Raw genomic sequence first — 18,321 nt, 5'->3', positions numbered from 1 at the left:
ACTTTTACTTTTACTTCAATACATTCGTAAAGAAAATAATGTACTTTTTACTCCATACATTTTCCCTGACACCCAAAAGTACTCGTTACATTTTGAATGCTTAGCAGGACAGAAAATGGTCCAATTCACGCACTTATCAAGAGAACATCCCTACTGCCCCTGATCTGGCAGACTCACTAAACACAAATGCTTTGTTTGTAAATTGTCTGAGTGTTGGAGTGTGCCTCTGGCTGAACGTACATTTTAAAAACAAGAAAATATTCAACTGTGAAGACGGACGTTGGAATTAAATCTGCTAAATGAGCGAACTTAGGAGGAAACGTCAGTGAGTGAAGTGAATGAAGATGACGTGACTGAGGAAAATATTGCTTTGGTTGAGGACAATATTGAAGTGAGTGACAATCAGGAGCTTATTGAGAAACGAAAAATGGCTGGAATTGTTGGAAACATTTGACAGTTTGATGAAAGTATTGAGCAGTGGAGCTCATATACAGAACAGACATGGATGAGGACAACATAGTGCCTACATGTTTTAGTGTAATGGGGCCAAAGACATTTAATTTACTAGGCAGCCTGCTACAGCCAGACAGAACAGGTAATAAGACGTATGGGGATATTGTGGAGATACTTAAAGGACATTTTTCACCAGAACCACTAATTAATGCTGAAAGGTTCAGGTTCCACAGGAGACATCAGGAAGAGGGAGAATCAGTAACAATGTTTGCTGCTGCATTAAAGAAACTACCAGAACACTGAGTTTAATGCTGTTCTAAATGACATCATTAGAGACAGACTAGTATGTGGGCTACGGAGTGAAGCTACACAAAAGAGACTGTTGACTGAAAGTCATCTGACCTTGGCAAAGGACATTGAAATCAGTGTGTCCATGGAACTAGCTGCTAAAGAGGCTCACCAGTTGAGTTCATCAGGAACTTAGTGGGTTCATCTAACAATCCTTATCACCAGCTGATACATTTTAATCTCATACACAGGGTAAATCTTCCACCTAGAAAACATAGTTTAATAGAAATCACAACCGCTCCTCTGTGTGATCTATGTAATCAAGGTGCCTTGGGCTCCTTTAATTATATGTACTGGGAGTGACCAGGGGACATGGTTTGGAAAGAGGTATCCTCATACCTTGTTCCCCCAAACTGTTATTACTGAATGATAATTCACCACTGTCATTACAGCAAAGACGTATAATGTTGTCAGGTTGGACAGCAGCTAAAAAGATGTTGGAACTAAGATGGCAACCACCACACCTCATTGGATCAGCACTTTTATAGATATCATTTATTTAGAACTATCCACTGCTAGGATCCATGGGGCCAAACAATAATTGCAGCTGAAACCATAAAATAACTCCTGTAGTGGGTTTTACTCAACAGATTAACCGTTTATTATAATTTTTGTGCAAATGTGTACCTTGATTTAGTATTTAATTTAATGGAGATCAGGTTGGGTGTGTTGGGGTGGTCCCAGGAGGGGTTGGAGGGTGGGTTGGGGTGGTCCCAGGAGGGGTTGGAGGGTGGGTTGGGGTGGTCCCAGGAGGGGTTGGAGGGTGGGTTGGGGTGGTCCCAGGAGGGGTTGGAGGGTGGGTTGGGGTGGTCCCAGGAGGGGTTGGAGGGTGGGTTGGGGTGGTCCCAGGAGGGGTTGGAGGGTGGGTTGGGGTGGTCCCAGGAGGGGTTGGAGGGTGGGTTGGGGTGGTCTCAGGAGGGGTTGGAGAGAGGGCTGATGCAGCTGAGGTGGGTTATTGTATATGTGGTTTATTATAATTGTATTTACCTGCAATAACTAGTTTCCATAATATACTGATATATATTTTAACAGTATTGTGTCTCTAGCTGTATAACCATTCCTGCTGCTATTTGTTCTGATATATATTTTAACAGTATTGTGTCTCTAGCTGTATAACCATTCCTGCTGCTATTTGTTCTGATATATATTTTAACAGTATTGTGTCTCTAGCTGTATAACCATTCCTGCTGCTATTTGTTCTGATATATATTTTAACAGTATTGTGTCTCTAGCTGTATAACCATTCCTGCTGCTATTTGTTCTTGTCTGTGTTCCTTTCAAATAAATAAAAAGTTGATCAAAGAGTTTCAACTGAATTTAAGAGACCGGGAAATCAAGTCACATCCTCCTTGCTCGGGCAGGCTTCGGCGTTCATCTGCTACCGATCTATGTTTCTGTGTTCTACTTGTTTTGTCTTTATTGTTCACACCTGGTTCCCATTATGTATTGATTTCTTCCCTATTTAACCCTCTGGCTCCCACTGTGTTTTGTGCGTGTTTGTTCATGTTTGGTTGTCGTCTGGTGAGCGGGTTTGTTTTTCCCTGCGTGAAGGTTATTTTATGTACGTTACCTACGAGTAAAGTACGTTTTCGATTAGCTATGTGTTCTGCGCCTGACTTCGTGGGACATCAGGCTTCTACATGCTGGTGGAAGGACATGGATTGTCCAGCCTGTGGTAAAAAGGGACATCAGGCTTCTACATGCTGGTGGAAGGACATGGATTGTCCAGCCTGTGGTAAAAAGGGACATCAGGCTTCTACATGCTGGTGGAAGGACATGGATTGTCCAGCCTGTGGTAAAAAGGGCCATCAGGCTTCTACATGCTGGTGGAAGGACATGGATTGTCCAGCCTGTGGTAAAAAGGGACATCAGGCTTCTACATGCTGGTGGAAGGACATGGATTGTCCAGCCTGTGGTAAAAAGGCCCACATCGAACAAGCCTCCAGAAACAAAAAGAGAACAGAGAACAGAAAAAACTGAAAACAAGAAACAGACATTCCAACGAAAGACAAATAGACATGTTCACATTGTTGAGTAAGAGAACACTGAGGTGAGTGACTCATCAGACGAGGAAGTCACACTGAAAATCCTGACTTTTTCCTGGCGGGCCGCACGGCTACTATGTCTCCCCCTTGCAAGAGGGACAGCCGGTGGGTATGGAGATTGACACAGGGGCAGCTGTATCTCTTGTGTCAGAAAAAAGACACTGAAACACCTTCCACTTCAACCAGCGCACCTCGTGTTAAAGACTTACACAGGTGAATCTGTCGCTGTGAGAGGCATCACTGATGTCACAGTTCAGGTAAACAGACAAACTGAAAAGCTGCCACTCTATGTTGTGAAAGGAGACTATGCATCACTACTGGGATGTTCATAGTTGGAGAAAATCACACTGGACTGGCCATCAGTGCATACAATGACACATGGAGAAACAGACCTACCTGCCATCTTAAAGAAACATGGAGAAGTCTTTAATGGACAGCTGGGTAGTATGAATGACATTACAGGGAAGCTTAGCATTAAGCCAGACAGCAAACCAACGTTTCTGTAAGCAGGATCTGTACATTATGCTATCAGACCAGAAGTCAAGGCTGACTTGGAGGCTTTAGTCAAGAACAAAGTACTGGAGCCGGTCAGCATGAGTGAATGCATGAGCAACACCCATCTACCAGTCCTTAACACTAGAACCACCTGTTCTTTCAGCATATAAGAACCCGCTAGAGAAAGTTACCAGGCGTCCACTTTAGCAAATGCATCAGATGCATATCAACCAGCAAGGTGCAAGGTGTTTAAACATGGTTTGTTAAATAAACACTTGATAAATAGTGCATAAACTGTTGTAAATTATTTATTGCATGAAGAAATATTAGTGGAAATATATCAATAAAATAACAACAATAGTTAATTCTACAAAGTAAAAATAAAATCGGCCTATAGACTATTTTTGTTTCCCTTACAATAAAAACATTACAGTGTAAACCATTTAATCAACTGTATTTGTAGATTCAGTTAGTAATAGAGTTAATAAAGTCGATTAACAGTTTATTTTGACAAAGTACAAATCAAAAAAAGTATTATAATAATAATATAACCAGCCAGTTGTTCAGGTGAAATGATTTGCTGTCTACCTAAACAAAAGCACCAGTGCATGAACAATTGTAAAGGATGAATTGCATAAATAAATATGTGTGGAAATATATTTATGACAAGATATAAAAACAATAATGTGTTGATTGTATCAGACAGTGTACCGAGCCTTTACATATGAACCAATCACGTCTTCTCTTTATGCTTTGGGTCCACAAACAAATCAAATCGGTTCCCTGCACACAGTTTTCATGGGCCTTGTTCGGTGTGCACCTGCCGACTTGATATTGTGTATTTTTCCCCAGTGGGAGCTGTGGTTCTTGGGGAAGAGGGAGAGCAGGACCTGCTGTCTTGCCATTGTGTGTTTTTCCCCAGTGGGAGCTGTGGTGCTTGGGGAAGAGGGAGAACAGGACCTGCTGTCTTGACATTGTGTGTTTTTCCCCAGTGGGAGCTGTGGTTCTTGGGGAAGAGGGAGAACAGGACCTGCTGTCTTGACATTGTGTATTTTTCCCCAGTGGGAGCTGTGGTGCTTGGGGAAGAGGGAGAGCAGGACCTGCTGTCTTGGCATTGTGTATTTTTCCCCTGTGGGAGCTGTGGTGCTTGGGGAAGAGGGAGAGGAGGACCTGCTGTCTTGACATTGTGTATTTTTCCCCAGTGGGAGCTGTGGTTCTTGGGGAAGATGGAGAGCAGGACCTGCTGTCTTGGCATTGTGTATTTTTCCCCAGTGGGAGCTGTGGTTCTTGGGGAAGAGGGAGAACAGGACCTGCTGTCTTGGCATTGTGTATTTTTCCCCAGTGGGAGCTGTGGTGCTTGGGGAAGAGGGAGAGCAGGACCTGCTGTCTTGGCATTGTGTATTTTTCCCCAGTGGGAGCTGTGGTTCTTGGGGAAGAGGGAGAGGAGGACCTGCTGTCTTGGCGGCCTGCTTGGTGACTGTAGCTTCTTTCTCTGCGTTCATGTGGTTCTCACCAAGCTCACATGCCAGCTCCATGATGAAATGTCTCCTGCTGACTGTCTTGTCAAGGCATTGCTTGTACAATATGTGTTGATAGCAGCCATGTCGAGCACATTGTAGAACACCTCAACAGGCCAGCGGAGAGTACCCCCTTTTACAGAGTACAGTCAACAGGCCGAGGAGAGTACCCCCTTTTACAGAGTACAGTCAACAGGCCAGAGGAGAGTACCCCCTTTTACAGAGTACAGTCAACAGGCCAGCGGAGAGTACCCCCTTTTACAGAGTACAGTCAACAGGCCAGAGGAGAGTACCCCCTTTTTCAGAATACAGTCTGGACATCTGGTCGAGTGCCTCCACACCAACCTTTAACATAAAATAAAATAGAATAGAAAAGGTTATTATTATATAGAATGATAATACTAATAGTAATAATATGAATGTAATATAATAAAAGGGGATCCTATTTGGTGTTTGGCAGATGGGAAGGCTATCTGTATATGGTAGAGATACTGTATATACCTTTGTGTGATTGTAGTCTGTCACTGTCTCCGGTTTCTTCTTCTGGTCACTGCCGGTGGTAACAGTGGGGTGCATGGTGCTGAGGAAGCTAACACTTATTTATTTTACATCTGTACACCGTGAGTGTTGCTTTACCACTCTCCATCACACCGTGAGTGTTGCTTTACCACTCTCCATCACACCGTGAGTGTTGCTTTACCACTCTCCATCACACCGTGAGTGTTGCTTTACCACTCTCCATCACACCGTGAGTGTTGCTTTACCACTCTCCATCACATCGTGAGTGTTGCTTTACCACTCTCCATCACACCGTGAGTGTTGCTTTACCACTCTCCATCACACCGTGAGTGTTGCTTTACCATTCTCCATCACACCGTGAGTGTTGCTTTACCACTCTCCATCACACCGTGAGTGTTGCTTTACCACTCTCTATCACACCGTGAGTGTTGCTTTACCACTCTCTATCACACCGTGAGTGTTGCTTTACCACTCTCTATCACACCGTGAGTGTTGCTTTACCACCCTCCATCACACCGTGAGTGTTGCTTTACCACACTCCATCACACTGTGAGTGTTGCTTTACCACTCTCTATCACACCGTGAGTGTTGCTTTACCACTCTCTATCACACCGTGAGTGTTGCTTTACCACCCTCCATCACACCGTGAGTGTTGCTTTACCACTCTCCATCACACCGTGAGTGTTGCTTTACCACTCTCCATCACACCGTGAGTGTTGCTTTACCACTCTCCATCACACCGTGAGTGTTGCTTTGCCACTTTCCATCACACCGTGAGTGTTGCTTTACCACTCTCTATCACACCGTGAGTGTTGCTTTACCACTCTTTATCACACCATGAGTGTTGCTTTACCACCCTCCATCACACCGTGAGTGTTGCTTACCACTCTCCATCACACCGTGAGTGTTGCTTTACCACCCTCCATCACACCGTGAGTGTTGCTTTACCACTCTCCATCACACCGTGAGTGTTGCTTTACCACTCTCTATCACACCGTGAGTGTTGCTTTACCACTCTCTATCACACCGTGAGTGTTGCTTTACCACTCTCTATCACACCGTGAGTGTTGCTTTACCACCCTCCATCACACAGTGAGTGTTGCTTTACCACTCTCTATCACACCGTGAGTGTTGCTTTACCACTCTCTATCACACCGTGAGTGTTGCTTTACCACTCTCTATCAAACCGTGAGTGTTGCTTTACCACTCTCTATCACACCGTGAGTGTTGCTTTACCACTCTCTATCACACCGTGAGTGTTGCTTTACCACTCTCTATCACACCATAATAATAATAATAATATGCCATTTAGCAGACGCTTTTATCCAAAGCGACTTACAGTCATGCGTGCATACATTTTTTTTGTGTATGGGTGGTCCCGGGGATCGAACCCACTACCTTGGCGTTACAACCGCCGTGCTCTACCAGCTGAGCTACAGAGGACCCTCCATCACACTGTGAGTGTTGCTTTACCACTCTCTATCACACCGTGAGTGTTGCTTTACCACTCTCTATCACACCGTGAGTGTTGCTTTACCACTCTCTATCACACCATGAGTGTTGCTTTACCACTTTCCATCACACCATGAGTGTTGCTTTACCACCCTCCATCACACCGTGAGTGTTGCTTTACCACTCTCCATCACACCGTGAGTGTTGCTTTACCACTCTCCATCAGACCGTGAGTGTTGCTTTACCAGCAGCTTCTGCCTTTGTTTGTTCACTGTTCTGAGCAGGCTAGTCTTCTTTACTTTCTGTTTCAGCTCAGCCGTCTCCCCACCCTGACAATCAAGTGTTTTATTGGTATCTTCCACTAGATGGCAGTAAACACCTGCTGTAAATAGTATTTTCAACCGTATGTGTTCGGTTTCTTGGTCCTGGTGACTCCTGGGCCCTTATTCATAAAGGCAGTTTCCCAGAGGAGGAGTGCTGATCTGGGATCAGGTCCCCCCTGTCCATCTAATCTGTTTCATTATGATCTAAAAGGCTAAACTGATCCTAGATCAGTACTCCTACTCTTTTTAATACTGTCACAGGTGACTCCTCAAGACATTTAAATATGTATCCTTAAACCACTCAAATGTTGTTTTAGCAGTATGCTTAGGGTCATTGTCCTGCTGGAAGGTGAACCTCCATCCCAGTCTCAAATCTCTGGAGGACTGAAACAGGTTTGCCTCAAGGATTTCCCTGTATTTAGCGCCATCCATCATTCCTTCAATTCTGACCAGTTTCCCTGTCCCTGCCGACGAAAAACAACCCCACAGCATGATGCTGCCGCCACCATGCTTCACTGTGGGGATGGTGTTCTCGGGGTGATGAGAGGTGTTGGGTTTGCCCCAGACATAGCGTGTTCCTTGATGGCCAAAAAGCTACATTTTAGTCTCATCTGACCAGAGTACCTTCTTCCATATGTTTGGGGAGTCTCCCACATGGCTTTTGGCGAACACCAAACGTGTTTCCTTATTTTTTTTCTTTAAGCAATGGCTATTTTCTGGCCACTCTTCCGTAAAGCCCAGCTCTGTGGAGTGTACGGCTTAAAGTGGTCCTACGGACAGATACACCAATCTCCGCTGTGGAGCTTTGCAGCTCCTTCAGGGTTATCTTTGGTCTCTTTGTTGCCTCTCTGATTAATGCCCTCCTTGCCTGGTCCGTGAATTTCAGTGGGCGGCTCTCTCTTGGCAGGTTTGTTGTGGTGCCATATTCTTTCAATTTTTTAATAATGGATTTAATGGTGCTCCGTGGGATGTTCAAAGTTTCAGATTTTTTTTATAACCCAACCCTGATCTGTACTTCTCCACAACGTTGTCCCTGATCTGTTTGGAGAGCTCCTTGGTCTTCATGGTGCCTCTTGCTTGGTGGTGCCCCTTGCTTAGTGGTGTTGCAGACTCTGGGGCCTTTCAGCCCAGGTGTATACAGTACATCTGGAAACCATCAGGCCTCCCTGTCTCTGTTGTTATTACCCTTTGCCCCCAGGTCACTACATCCTGTCATTCAATATTTAATCAACAAAGGTATAAATTCCCAGTCATCTATCTTATGTGATATCAAACCTCACAAACCTCTATAAACTCAGTCTGAGTAAAAGATAAACAGATAATTAACTACTATATATTCATGCTAATAATCTATGTAGTCAAAACCTTATTTTTATATATAAGGAAAAATCCCACAGACATCCTCCCTTTTAAAATAACCCCTTTTTCTGATACATGCTAATCAAATATACCCATTACTTATTCATGCTACCAAGAAAACATACATCAACGAAATTGTGACCATCATGACATCATCCCCACAAATACAAAGATCCATGACCCTTTGTAAATTACATGGATTTTATAATCTGAACACGTGAATATAAAAATAACAAAAACATCCGTCTACTTCATCCACGCGCAGTCAGAGGAACCCCAAGTTTCTCCCTGGTCACAAGGGGCTCTATCTGATCCACTAAGATAGTCATCTGTCCACATCTTCTTCCTGTAACCCTTAATTCCATGGAATACAATTCCACCTTAACATTCCTTGTCCTCAATCAACATTATTAATGGACTCTAAACTGCAATAAGATGACGTAGAATAATAATAATTAGTCCTCTCCCTCCTTGTATTACCATTAACTGATACATCTATAATTAGTCCTCTCCCTCCTTGGATTACCATTAACTGATACATCTCTAACTGTAATCTAACTGTAACTGTAATAATCTCTAACTGTAATCACAGGCATGTTATTAATATGGCGTACAGATCTTAAAATCAATCCCCAAAAAATGTGAAAACAACAACCCATAACTATGACTATAATGATTACTATGGCCACTAGTGGACCTAGAATGCTTGCCATCCATGTTCCTATTGAATTACCCACTAAAACAACCTTGAAAAAACATAAACAGCATTCAAATTACCATATCCTCCTAATCTTAATATAATAGCCTCCAATTCTATGTGATTATCAATTACACATTCTAATGATTAACATCTCAGACCCAATTGCTTAACAACCCATGATTGTTAAAATATACAATGTTCAACTCCACCTTTGTCCTCCTAATATACCTGATATAACATACACATTATAACACTCTATTATCACTCCCTGTTACATCATCACATCCCTAGACTATTCCTGCTTTAATAATTCAACCAAAATCACATCATATGAAAATATCATAACCCCATGATGATAACCAATTCATTACTTGCCATTCAACATAGATATGTAGCACCCTAAACATCCATATCAATATCACCCCATACTTCAAATGTATATAATGACTAATATGTTAATACTTTAACCCAATTAATCAACATATTCATGATTTCATTCACAATCCTCACCTTAACTTCCATGTTTCAAACAGTATGAGTCAACAATTTCTATTCAATAAACCATATAAATGTATCCTAAGACATGACCTTAATGTATCACTGTTTAAACCCCTAATATCTATAGAAAACATTTCTATGCTTATACTAATAATTCACCTAAATCACTCATTCATCTTATCAATTATAACCAACCAAATTACTGAACTCAACCAAATTTAAAATGACAATTCTTATTCACTTTATCCTTATCAGTGAAAATGAAAACTCTCAACTTAATCACCCATTACAACTTTCAGAATGTATACTTATATTAACATACATTATAAACATTCATAATTCAATTATGACTTTCCTCATCCTGAAAATAAATACAGATCATTATCTCAATGCATTCTCAATACTATCACTTTAGCAGTGTATATACCTACTATCATCTCCAGATCGTCAGTTTCCTCGTAGCCATCTGTAGCATCGGTTGACCTGATACCTGTTCAATCTCCCCTCTATCCATACCTCCGTTGGTGTAGACGGTGTGATGATGCATGAACCTTCTTCCTTCACTAGTTCTCTGATCATGCAGAGTCCTTCTCCATTTATCACCATCTCTCTGTGGAGTGTATCCTTCTATCAGCGTACCAATAGTCTCTGCTGCAAAAACACACAGACAAAACAAAACAATGCTCCGCCGAAGAGGTTCCATCTTCCTCCTTTGCGTTAGAAAAGTCCTACAATGGTACATATAGATCTAGGAATCTCTCTCTCTTACTTGGCCCTCCATCAAGGTATCCATCAACACCTATTACTAACCTTCCCACTTGGGTGTTGTCCATCAATGACTTCATTAATCCCTTAACACCACATAGTCTCCAAGTCGCAGAAAATGTCCAGATTCTCCCGGTAGGTCTGGCAGACAAACCTTCACCTTTTCTAAAGAAAGTCTGCATAACATTGTTAGTTGAGACACAGCATGCTACTTCATCCTGTCTTCTTATCAGTCCTGATAAGCCTTTTATATTAGGAAGTACACATTCTCAGTTTGTTACCTGTATAAAAGACACCTGTCCTCAGAAGCAATCAATCAATCAGATTCCAAACTCTCCACCATGGCCAAGACCAAAGAGCTCTCCAAGGATGTCAGGGACAAGATTGTAGACCTACACAAGGCTGGAATGGGCTACAAGACCATCGCCAAGCAGCTTGGTGAGAAGGTGACAACAGTTGGTGCTATTATTCGCAAATGGAAGAAACACAAAAGAACTGTCAATCACAAAATCAGCAGGGGATCAAATACTTTTTTCCCTCACTGTATGTGTGTATGTATGTCAAATCAAATCAAATCAAATTTTATTGGCCACATGCGCCGAATACAACAGGTGCAGACATTACAGTGAAATGCTTACTTACTTACAGCCCTTAACCAACAGTGCATTTCTTTTTAACAAAAAAGTAAAAATAAAACAACAACAAAAAAAGTGTTGAGAAAAAAAGAGCAGAAGTAAAATAAAATAACTGTAGGGAGGCTATATATACAGGGGGGTACCGGTGCAGAGTCAATGTGCGGGGGCACCGGCTAGTTGAGGTAGTTGAAGTAATATGTACATGAGGGCAGAGTTAAAGGGACTATGCATAAATCATTAATAGAGTAGCAGCAGCGTAAAAGGATGGGGTGGGGAGGCAGTGCAAATAGTCCGGGTAGGCATGATTAGCTGTTCAGGAGTCTTATGGCTTGGGGGTAGAAGCTGTTGAGAAGTCTTTTGGACCTAGACTTGGCACTCCGGTACCGCTTGCCGTGCGGTAGCAGAGAGAACAGTCTATGACTAGGGTGGCTGGAGTCTTTGACAATTTTGAGGGCTTTCCTCTGACACCGCCTGGTATAGAGGTCCTGGATGGCAGGAAGCTTGGCCCCAGTGATGTACTGGACCGTACGCACTACCCTCTGTAGTGCCTTGCGGTCGGAGGCCAAGCAGTTGCCATACCAGGTGGTGATGCAACCAGTCAGGATGCTCTCGATGGTGCAGCTGTAGATTGATTTGATCATGCCACATCTTTTCAGTCTCCTGAGGGGGAATAGGCTTTGTCGTGCCCTCTTCACGACTGTCTTGGTGTGTTTGGACCATGATAGTTCGTTGGTGATGTGGACACCAAGGAACTTGAAGCTCTCAACCTGTTCCACTACAGCCCCGTCGATGAGAATGGGGGCGTGCTCAGTCCTCTTTTTTTTCCTGTAGTCCACAATCATCTCCTTTGTCTTGGTCGCGTTGAGGGAGAGATTGTTGTCCTGGCACCACACGGCCAGGTTTCTGACCTCCTCCCTATAGGCTGTCTCATCGTTGTCGGTGATCAGGCCTACCACTGTTGTGTCGTCGGCAAACTTAATGATGGTGTTGGAGTCGTGCCTGGCCATGCAGTCATGGGTGAACAGGGAGTACAGGAGAGGACTGAGCACGCACCCCTGAGGGGCCCCCTTGTTGAGGATCAGTGTGGCAGATGTGTTGTTACCTACCCTTACCACTTGGGGGCGGCCCGTCTGGAAGTCCAGGATCCAGTTGCAGAGGGAGGTGTTTAGTCCCAGGGTCCTTAGCTTAGTGATGAGCTTTGAGGGCACTATGGTGTTGAATGCTGAGCTGTAGTCAATGAATAGTATTCTCACATAGGTGTTCCTCTTGTCCAGGTGGGAAAGGGCAGTGTGGAGTGCAATAGAGATTGCATCATCTGTGGATCTGTTGGGGTGGTATGCAAATTGGAGTGGGTCTAGGGTTTCTGGTATAATGCTGTTGATGTGAGCCATGACCAGCCTTTCAAAGCACTTCATGGCTACAGACGTCAGTGCTACGGGTCGGTAGTCATTTAGGCAGGTTATCTTAGAGTCCTTGGGCACGGGGACTATGGTGGTCTGCTTGAAACATGTTGGTATTACAGACTCAGTCAGGGACATGTTGAAAATGTCAGTGAAGACACTTGCCAGTTGGTCAGCACATGCTCGGAGTACAGGTCCTGGTAATCCGTCTGGCCCTGCGGCCTTGTGAATGTTGACCTGCTTAAAAGTCTTACTCACATCGGCTACGGAGAGCGTGGTCACATAGTCATCCGGAACAGCTGGTGCTCTCATGCATGCTTCAGTGTTGCTTGCCTCGAAGCGAGCATAGAAGTGGTTTAGCTCGTCTGGAAGTCTTGTGTCACTGGATAGCTCGCGGCTGTGCTTCCTTTTGTAGTCTGTAATATTTTTCAAGCCCTGCCACATCCGACGAGCGTCAGAGCCAGTGTAGTACGATTCAATCTTAGTCCTGTATTGACTCTTTGCCTGTTTGATGGTTCGTCGGAGGGCATAGCGGGATTTCTTATAAGCGTCCGGGTTAGAGTCCCGCACCTTGAAAGTGGCAGCTCTACCCTTTAGCTCAGTGCGGATGTTTCCTGTAATCCATGGCTTCTGGTTGGGGTATGTACGTACGGTCACTGTGGGGACGAAATCATCGATGCACTTATTGATGAAGCCAGTGACTGATGTGGTGTACTCCTCAATGCTATCTGAAGAATCCCGGAACATGTTCCAGTCTGTGCTAGCAAAACAGTCCTGTAGCTTAGCATCTGTGTCATCTGACCACTTTTTCATTAACCTAGTCACTGGTGCTTCCTGCTTTAGTTTTTGCTTATAAGCAGGAATCAGGAGGATAGAGTTATGGTCAGATTTGCCAAATGGAGGGCGAGGGAGAGCTTTGTAGGCGTCTCTGTGTGTGGAATAAAGGTGGTCTATAGTTTTTTTTCCTCTGGTTGCACATTTAACATGCTGGTAGAAATTAGGTAGAACGGATTTAAGTTTCCCTACATTAAAGTCCCCGGCCACTAGGAGCGCTGCATCTGGATGAGCGTTTTCCTGTTGATTTATGGCCCTATACAGTTCATTCAGTGCAATCTTAATGCCAGCATTGGTTTGTGGTGGTAAATAGACAGCTATGAAAAATATAGATGAAAACTCTCTTGGTAAATAGTGTGGTCTACAGCTTATCATAAGATACTCTACCTCAGGCGAGCAAAACCTCGAGACTTCCTTAGTATTTGATATTGTGCAACAGCTGTTGTTTACAAATATACACAGACCGCCACCCCTTGTCTTACCGGAGTCAGCCGTTCTATCCTGCCGATGTAGCGTATAGCCCGCTAGCTGTATGTTGTCCATGTCGTCGTTCAGCCACGACTCGGTGAAACATAAGATATTACAGTTTTTAATATCCCGTTGGTAGGATAACCGTAATCTTAGGTCATCCAATTTATTCTCAAATGATTGAACATTGGCTAATAGGATTGATGGAAAAGGCAGTTTACTCGCTCGCCGTCGGATCCTTACGAGGCACCCCGACCTACGTCCACGATATCTCCGTCTCTTCCTCATGCGAATGACGGGGATTTGGGCCTTGTCTGGTGTCTGTAGGATATCCTTCGCGGCCGCCTCGTTGAAGAAAAAATCTTCGTCCAATACGAGGTGAGTAATCGTATGTATGTATGTGTGTATATATGTATATATGTATATATATATGTGCGTATATGTATGTATATGTGTATTATCTCCAGAGTGGCGCAGTGGTCTACTAGAGATCCTGTTTCAAATCCAGGCTCTGTCGTAGCCGGCCGCGACCGGGAGTGTAGGGGAGGGAATGGCCGGCAGGGATGTAGCTCAGTTGTTAGAGCATGGCGTTTGCAACGCCAGGGTTGTGGGTTCGATTCCCACGGGGGGCCAGTATGGAGAAAAAAAAAAAATAATGTATGCACTCACTCACTCTGGATAAGAGCGTCTGCTAAATGACGTAAATGTAAATATGTGTGTGTGTGTATATATATAAAAAACATGGGGGACTGGAAGTGATGCAGACAATTACATTGATGGAAGTTACAATCTATCTGCAATATTAAGCTGATCTACCCCCTTAAAAAAACAAATAAATAAAATAATAATATTAATTACCTGAAAATTGTATGTCATCCAGTCTTAAAATGTCTGCAAAAACCAAATATTGAAATACTGTTAAATATTTAAAAAATCATTGTTATACATTGAGTGAATTGTTATCCATTGAGAGAGGGATATAGAATAGTATACTATCGTGATAGGTGATTTCTTTCTACAACTGTGATGTAACTGAACATCCACTAGGTGAAGCCAGTGCTCCACTCTTGATTAGACACTTCACATAAAATAGAAATTTGTTTGGTAAAAACAGTAGGATAAATACATATGTAGGTAGATATATCTATATCTATATATATATATATATATATAATATTATACTAACATTCTAGATACACACACACACACACACACACACACTCACACACATATTTAATTGACTAGTAATTTATCTATAACTGTGATGTAACTGTATATCCACTAGGTAGAGCGAGTGGTCCACTATTGAGTAGAGACTTGGTTTGGCATGCATTTTCATGGGTTCTGAGACACCTTGAGACATGTCACATAAAATTGACATTTGTTTGGTATAAACAGTAGGATATGTACATATGTAGAGGTAGAGTCCATTCTCGTTTTAAAAAATCAATAACACAACATCTCATTCATTATATACTATATCATTTTATAAAATACATTATTAAAAACATTCATTATATATATATATATATATATATGCATAGTTAGATATAAAAGCCTTCATCATATTGAAAATTCAACTCACCTTCAAAATGCTCCATGAGGAATAAATGATTCAAGGAGTCTCTTTAAGATGTTTGTCTTCAGGCCTTCTGGTCCTCTGGGTCTTTTTTCTTGGTTGACTGAGACATCCCACGGACGCTCTTTTATGGGGTCAAATGGATCTGTTTAGGTCAGCAGTAAAACGGGACATCTTAAAGAATACAATTACCTTTTTTGTTTTTAATTGACTGAGACACCCACTGGACATTCCATCCTCGGACGCCTCCCGGACATTCCCGGACGCCCACCCTGAGAGCTATTTTTAAAAGGTTAAAGGTTAAACAGGTTTAAAAAAGTAGTTTAAAAGACACTTGGGGGACCCCATGTGTACATACAGTTCCCTTGTGTGTAAGGGACCCCCTAGATGAGCAAACTGTTGGCCATTAAAATATGGATAGCTGAGAACTCTTTCTAAAAGGGTAAACAGGTTTACAAAACAGTTGTTTTAAAGAAACACCACACACACACAACCCAAAGAACCAGTGGCTCTTGTGTAGAGAGAGAGAGAGAGAGAGAGAGAGAGAGAGAGAGAGAGAGAGAGAAAGAGAGATCGAGAGAGATAGGGGAGGGACGGAGAAAGAGAGAGAGAAAGCTGTAATTCATTGAAGGTAAATACAATTTTCTTTCAAACCTTTTATTTTCTTCTAAAATGTTGCTACAGAAATGGAAGCATATATACACACACAAGTGATTAAAGTTCACTATACAATATTTAATATGAAACTATGACACTAATGTTTACTACTAAACCTTTATATGGATCATAAATGGTATTATTACACAATACTACACCGTACTAAACAATACATGTTTAAATGTATAATTATTATAATAAAAACATTTTCTTAGAAAAAAAGCAGAATCAGCATTTTTCTCCTTTTCAGGGGCCTTTTGTAACCCGACACCCCCATCAGTCTCCAAATCCCCGTCTTCAAGCTGTGAGGGACTCAGACGTTGCCTCTTCCACCAGGCTCTCCATGGCCTTCAAGGTTTCACATGTTTTCTTTTCCATGATAGATCAACCTTCTTGCCGATAAGCCCAAGTTTTGTCTTGAGGACAGAAGGGACCATCTTTGTAAATGTTCACGATGGTGGAAAAACTGTTGCACTTGTTTCATCATATCAAGCACCTTAAACCAATCTCGCCACTTGAAGCTAAAGAAAGGCAACAAAATAGTTGACCTCTGTGCAAGCGTTTGAAAATACATACGAACAAACAGATTTGGTGGCATTTGCGCTGTCGAATTCAGAACAACCTAAAATTGTCACTTTGGAGTCTGGACTCTACGCTACTGAAGAGATTCGTATGACTTTCAAATCATCTGGCCCACAGACTTCCTCTTCCAGTGCGTACCCAGGCAGGGATGGTCCATTCAGGGCCTTTTAGATCTGACATAGAGCAAGTCTTATCTTAAGACATTCCCTCATGCGAAACGCAGGAGAAAAACTCCCGGTTTTTGGCTGAAAAAGGTTGTTGAGACAGCTGTGTGTGAAATCTTCACTGTTGAATCGTCCGGTTGGCCTCCACTCATATCAATCCCACCATTAAAACAATCAGGTGCATCAAAAAGAATGGCATCGATGGTTTTGTCCTTGTGGCCCAGACATGAAGGACACAACACACCTAGAATTGGTCTAGGAGACGTGTTTTCTGGAGTTTTCTGTGGTTGATCTCTCTTGAGGTTTCTTGTCGCTCGTAGTGTTCACAGGACAAGTCTAACACTTACTTATACTCAGGCAGACCTAACCAGAAATTACTTTTTCATTCTACAAGGGGTCACAAGCTCAATACACAGCAGCTCCATATGTTCACTACAAAACATTCCCAACTGTTTCAAATTTTTCAAACAGTTCAAACTTGAAGTTCAACTAGGTCAGTACACGACACATCAATCACCAGGCCATTACTTTTTATTTCAAACATGTTGTATAGCTCTTCATAAATTCTGCAAATTGTCCAAAACAATATCTGCTTTTCATCCAAGCACGCCCCTCCCTGGCAGATCAGGAGCCACCATGTTTTCTTCTTGTGGCTGTGTGGAAGCAACGAGAAATTGAAACAATCCAGGTCTACCTGTTCCTCCAGTTGATCTCTATCCCATGTCCTTGACTACACGGCCAGACCAGCTGCAGGGAGCTGGAGGGAACCATCCTTACCAAAAGCACAGCATTGGTAGTTAAGAAATGTCTCTACTATTGTTAAGCATATTCATTGTTAACTATTAATATTTAACAAATCAGGTAAATATGTGCTCTTTCTCTCACAGCATAATAGATCATATATTCCCCATCAATGTGCTTTACTTCAAAGAAACAGCTGCACTATCAAGTTACATAAGCACACCCTAAATAGTGAAGAGAACGTCCGGACAGGATGTCCTTAAAAGGTCATAAACACAGGACACAGGAAAACTCCCCAATCACTTTTTGACAGCAACCGTCTACTATATTCTCTCTCACAGGAGTCTGTGAAACAAGACAGTTGGAGATTGAAACATTGTATGTGTATTCCCTTCCCCCAACTGCTCTGTTCACTCAGACAAACAAACCAGACTGCAGTTTCCCACGCACGAATTGACTTCAAATCCTAAATTACTTGATATCTTTCAGAAATACATCACCCCCCCCCCTCATAATTCCATAGGTCTATAGGAGTGTCTCAGGTTTTCATTACAACCATTACTAGTGCATATTGTATATGGTTTCAATATCAGATTTGATAAATAACAGATTATAACATGAAAAGCTCAGTGTTGATTTTAAATATAAACATTAACAGTCCACAAAAAGAGTGTGTAAAACAGTATGTTGGCTTGGCTGATAAAAAGGGTAGATTGAATTTCTCTTGGCAGTTGTGGCTCCCAGGACTACAGCCAATCAAGGACTAGCTACCCATCCCCCACTGCTG

The sequence above is a fragment of the Coregonus lavaretus genome (genome assembly GCF_964263955.1).
Source record: "Coregonus lavaretus genome assembly, contig: HAP1_SCAFFOLD_1068, whole genome shotgun sequence".
NCBI lineage: Eukaryota > Metazoa > Chordata > Actinopteri > Salmoniformes > Salmonidae > Coregonus > Coregonus lavaretus.
The sequence above is the reverse complement of the archived record's forward strand: the minus strand, read 5'-3'. Positions refer to the sequence as shown.